This window comes from Musca vetustissima, unplaced genomic scaffold (assembly GCF_032173495.1).
Source record: "Musca vetustissima isolate MV318-11 ecotype Yass unplaced genomic scaffold, APGP_CSIRO_Mvet_v1 utg20023, whole genome shotgun sequence".
Taxonomy (NCBI): Eukaryota; Metazoa; Arthropoda; class Insecta; order Diptera; family Muscidae; genus Musca; species Musca vetustissima.
In genome coordinates, this window is record NW_026889658.1 from 47160 (window position 1) to 53159 (window position 6000).

Genomic DNA, 6000 nt, shown 5'->3' on the forward strand with positions numbered 1-6000 from the left:
TGAACCAAAAATTCAAAATGTTCTTGTATTTTTTTCAAAGACATTTCCCAGTATTTTTTCGACAAAGTGCATAAAAGTAACATGAAACTTAATTTTAGGTATATAATGTCAAATATTGTAAAATATTTTACGTCAAAATCCACTTCAAGTCTCAGAACAAACTATATATTTATATTCAATAGTTTTTAAGAAATTTACAGTATAAAATTAACTGAAGTCTGCACAAAAATTGCACATGTGCACAGAAATGGTTCTCTGTACGCCAAACAACACATCATATTCGACTACTCCGATGACATCGACATAATGGGTCGAACATTGCGAGATGTAACAGCCACTTTTGAACGAATTGAGAAGAAGTCTTCTAAAGTGGGACTGGCACAAAGTGGAGCTACGCACAAGACCGATGCACCTGGAAATCTTTTTTAAGTTCGGCTTATGGAACAAACGTATAATTGACTCCATTGTAAATATTCCCCATACTCTAGTATTACACACTCTGCTCCCTAATGGACGATGCTTATGGGCGCATTCGCTTTCACCTTTCGGAAACTTATAAGACTTGGAAAATCAGATCATACCAATAGTAGTCATTGACGGAGGTTTGAACATGAATGTCTTGATTACTGATTGGCCTATCAAATAGGGAAGAACTTATTAAGGCGGACTATTATTCCTTGATTCAAATCTGGATCGATTCTAATGTGAATTTGTGATTCTTTATATCAAAAAATGTCCACCTGCCGAAAATGATGATGTTTTATTAAAAAAACATTTATTTATTGTTGCAATGAAAATTAAATTTTTAGTGCGCACCCATCGAGTACTTACCTATCGATGCTGCAATAAAACTAAACAATTTCATGGTATGTTATCCGTATTATTGTTTTGGACGGTATTCACCGCCGCCGCAACTAACATTTTAATGCAATTTAAGAATGCCAGTAATTTCATGTACATAAATTATCAAAGTCTAAAAGCTAATTTGCATAAATGCTAATGGCCACAACTGGATACATTGAACTGACAACACTTGATTTGTTGCAACGCGGTACTTCGGTGGGCAAATATGTACATGTCCGTATGTATCTGTGTGTATGGGAACATCCTAGGCAGCTAACGAAAAATTATGTATAAACTATAAATTCAAAAAAAAAAACATACATAATTGTGTTAAACAAAACATAAACTAACGATAAAATATTTCTCAGTTTTAATAGATTTTACCTATATTTACCCTATGGGTAATTAGTAAAGTAGGAACACCTTTGCCACATTAAATATAAAATATTTTACCATGCATTAAATTCGTAATAATCGGATATAAGTTGTGGCAGATAATTTTCAATGTATATCAGTGTTTTACTATAGCAACCGTGGGAATGCCACAAACCATTTAAATATTCCGGCCTCTAAGTGTGTAAAACTTCTTCAAAGAACCTAAGTTTGCCTAATCCCCGTCAGAAATGGTTTGTCAGGAACAGCGATTTAAAGTGTTCGATGTTTGTTCTATATAGTTACAACAGGGCTAGTCCGGAAGGTTAAACCTGTATAGAAACATTTTTGTGATGAGGTCTTCTCAGCCATTTGGACACCGGCTATATGGACATTATTCACAAGTAAAAAAGTATCAGTCGATGTTGCAGACAGACCTCTAGTTTGCGAATAAATATAAATTTTTCAAAAAGTTTAACCTGTTTGGGGGGAGATACCAGAGATGACAGAACTACATAGTTGATAATAGCACTAAATCTATATTTAGTATAACTATTAAGGTCTGCCATGTTACCACACACTTGATTGACTATTCACTTTATATAAGGTATATGTTTCTTTTTTTCAAAGAGTTGAACAACTGTGAGGATCCTGTATAAGACTTCAGCATTCCCAAGCTAAGTCGATCACGGATACTCGGGTATTACCTCTGCCCTTTCCCTCTGCGGACATCGCAGAGTACTCGCTAGCAAGAGGAACTAGTTCGTAATCAGAAACTCGTCGATTCTCAGCTCTCCAGTGACTAGTTCCACTTGGGGATGTCATAGGAGGCAACAAATTTACACGCACTCGCTTACCCGAGGAGAAGTTTTGTACTAGTTACGTGTTTACATTCACCGAATATTTTCATTTGACCTTTTTAGTTCCTAGTAATCAGTCTTAGACTAGTGTAATTGGACCCTACCCCCTTCTCTAACGCAAGCATACCAGTTCCTAACTGGTTCCCTGAGAACTAGTGCAGTACCGATTATATGCTTTACATGCCAATTAGAACACTAATATAGAAATTCGAATTCAATGTTTATATTTCAAAGTTACATATAAATAAATATTTACATATTTTCTTATTAAAGAAAACAACTAGAAAAGAAATACTTTTTTCAATATTTAAAACTCATTTTTAATTTCAAGTTAAATTTTTATATAATAAAATTACATATAAATAAAAATATACATATTAAAAAGTAAGAAAACTAACAAAAACAACTAAAATCATTTTTTTCAATATTTATCACTCATTCAATTCTTATATTTTAAAATTACTTATAAATAAATATGTACATATTTTTTTAAAAAGTAAAAAACAACTAAAAACATTATTTATCATTCATTTACGTTTTCATTTGACGTTTTTTTGCAACTGGATTGCTCAGATTTGTCTGCAACAGGTACTGCATCTGAAAATAAAAGCGTTGATCAGAATATTATTTCACAATATAATAAATTATTTTAATATCCTACCTAAGAGGACTTTGTAAAAATTGCTAAGGGGTTTTAAACCCTTCTTTCCATGATTCCCCTCAATTTTGTACATAAGGGCTATATTTGAATCTAATATATTTTTTAAAGACTTTCATATTTCTTCGCGTTTTACAATGGATTTTATGGCCTTAACCTGCAAAGAAATATAAAATATTATTAAATTTTCAAAAATAACCTAATTTGAAGTACTTATTTTCGTGGGAAATTTGATTATTAATTTCATGTATGTCGCTTTCACTTTTTATGGGGAACTTATTGGAAATTTGTATCTCATCACATTCTGCTCTTAAGAGCTTCTTTGTCATCGCCTTTAATTCATCTATTGAATTCGCTATAACTGACCTATGGCAAAAAAGGAAATATGTAATTAATAATATAAAAACAAAATAATTATAACATTACCTTGAATTATTTTTGGGTATTTTCAATATTGTCTATATATTTCCCAATTTCTCCGCAGTTGCACGTGTGGTTGGATTAATCTTCGGTTTATAATAGGAACAAATTATAGGATTTTTATACGAATTGTCTTAGTTCGGTGGAAGGCTACCGACAGTTGACAGTTCATATAAAGTCCAATGATGACAAAATTCCTTAGGGATATATTTTCGAATTAAGCACCAAGACTCCGAAATTTTTGAAATGGATTCAGTGGACATTTTAAAATTACTTATATTTTTCACAATTCGTATTAGAAATGTTCGAACTACACCTAAATCTATTATATGCATTACCTCCAATCTCCAGCCCATAAGTCGTTAGGTTTTGTTTTACCAAAAAAAACTCCAACTGGTAAAACGTAGCAACTAGCTGTATTGGTAGTCTTAATAGGAATCGGCCAAATTTGGGTTTTTGAACTCTTAAAAAGTGGAAGTCCGTCTATATTTACATCTATCGTATTATTTTTAGGCAATGAAATATGTTTTGAAATCTTTACAAGCTGTGCTCCAAGTCCGATATGGATGTAAGATCCTCCACCAATATTTTCAATAGTAGGTCTTAAGGGGCAATGAAATGTGGGGTTAAAAGAAACATCAACACTTTCTTCTCTTTAAATTTAAACCAATTCGGTAACACAAGCTCTTGCTGGTTTGTATTTTACATACCATTTCCTGAATTTAATATTTAATTGTCCTGTTTGGTTTTGATTTTCTGCATCACTTAAAGTATCTGGAGATATTTCCCTATCTGCTTCAGAGTGTTGTCCCCTAATCAAATGACTTGTGTTGATTTCGGAGATAACTTTGTCCAATTTGATATTAATGACTTCCTTTTCGTTTTTACCAATCTACCAAATTTCTTTAAGAAATTTCAGCTTTTAATTAATTATATAGATTTTATTCGGCATTCACTTCAACGGCAGAAGTGTATCGAACACACGCCGAGGTGTTCTGTAACACACTTTACCATTTGAGGTGTATTCTTTACACTTACATTTTCATAGTGAGAGTCGGGTGTATTCAGTTTTTGGTGGTTGCTCGAAAAGAACTTTTCGAGATTTCTCTCTTGTGTTGTTTTTTTTTCTTTAACATCTCGACTCAATCTCAAGTGACTCCATCTCGTTTACTATAGGATAAAAAGGTAGTCAATTAGTTCCTCTTGCATTACTTTAGGGTCAAATTAGTAACTAGTGTGGTTTATAACTAGTGCTGGGACTAGTTACATACCATCAATTGGAATTTCCATTGCTAGCGGGTATATACCTACGGGCAACGGTTGTTGTTGGTGTATAAGTTGGCTACATAGGCTACAACCTTCCAAGCCCAGGCGATCACAGATGATATTTTACAGCTAGGTATTGCTTTACACTTTTCTTCAGAGGACACCGCAGAGTGTCTATACCAACGGGTAGCGGCTGTTGTCGGTTTTTTTCTCCTAGCTTGACTCTCTCTCACTGGAATATTTGTATGTAGTTGTATAGACGAAGATCCACTGCGATCCTATAATCCTCCGCGATCCACGAGAACCTCTGCGTTTACTTGTCTATTTACTTTTGTCGAGCTAACGTCTACGCGTTAGTACTAACAGGCCTTTGCAACAATTTTTCATTGTAATCATAAATGTTAAAATCCTCAATTTAATTTTTTTGATTTACATTAATAACATAAAAAATTTGTCCCTTGACGTCAAGTTAATAATGTTTGCTGATGATATATGTTTACTGTATCCCTATAAGCATGATATTGAATTCAAAGTGAGAATGGAACGTGATGCGGCTTTGATTGTTGAATTTACTCGATTGAATAGATTGCTTATTAACACAAGCAAAACTAAAATAGTTCAATTTCATCCTTATTTGTCAAGAGATGATTCTACTTCGTTTAACATCTATGTTGATGGGGAAGTCATTAATGAGACACTATCTACTAAGTACTTAGGAGTAACACTTCAAAGCAATCTATCCTGGGATTTGCATATAGATAGTGTTAAAAGTAAGATAGCGCCTGCAATTGGAATCCTATATATAGGGACTTTGCACTAAATGTATTACCTATTCATGGACGACATATATATCAAACTCTAGTTTATATTTTCAAAAATATCAAACAAATTGGCCACCATACAATCACTATTCCACAAAACCAAAATAATGTACACACAAGAAATCGGAGCAACCTGCGAATCGCAAGATGTAGATTGAAAAAAACGAAGCAAAGGATTGATTATATTGGTAGTAAAAGATATAATGAATTGCCACCAGATATATAATCACTGCAGAATATTTCGAAATTTAAGTCTGCCTGTAAAAAATACTTATGTTCCATAAAAGAAACACTTCTAGTATGAAAGATTACTATATTTATATTTTTAAATTAAATATTAACATTTAATTATGTAATTCTAAGTATTTAAATGTTGCCAATTGCCTCAATAATGCCACTAGGGCGCTGAGGCCAAAATACAGAAATGTAAATAAATATAATAATTTAATAAATAAAAAAACAAGAAAAAAAATTGAAAGGATGATTTATTTTCAATCAGAAAAATCAATTTTCAAGCTCAAGGTATCATTTTAAACAATTGCCTCTTTTAAATTCAATATTATTTGTATTGTTTCCTTTGATCTACTCGTTCCGTCATCCTAGTTTCATTTCATTTGTACAAACAATAAAAACACACTCTTAAAAAATTGTTGCAGTTTTTTTTTAATCTGTATATTAAATACATCACACCATTACATATGTATTCAATGAATACCTTCATATTTATGTATTATTGATGATGCCCCGAAGACTTTGAGAT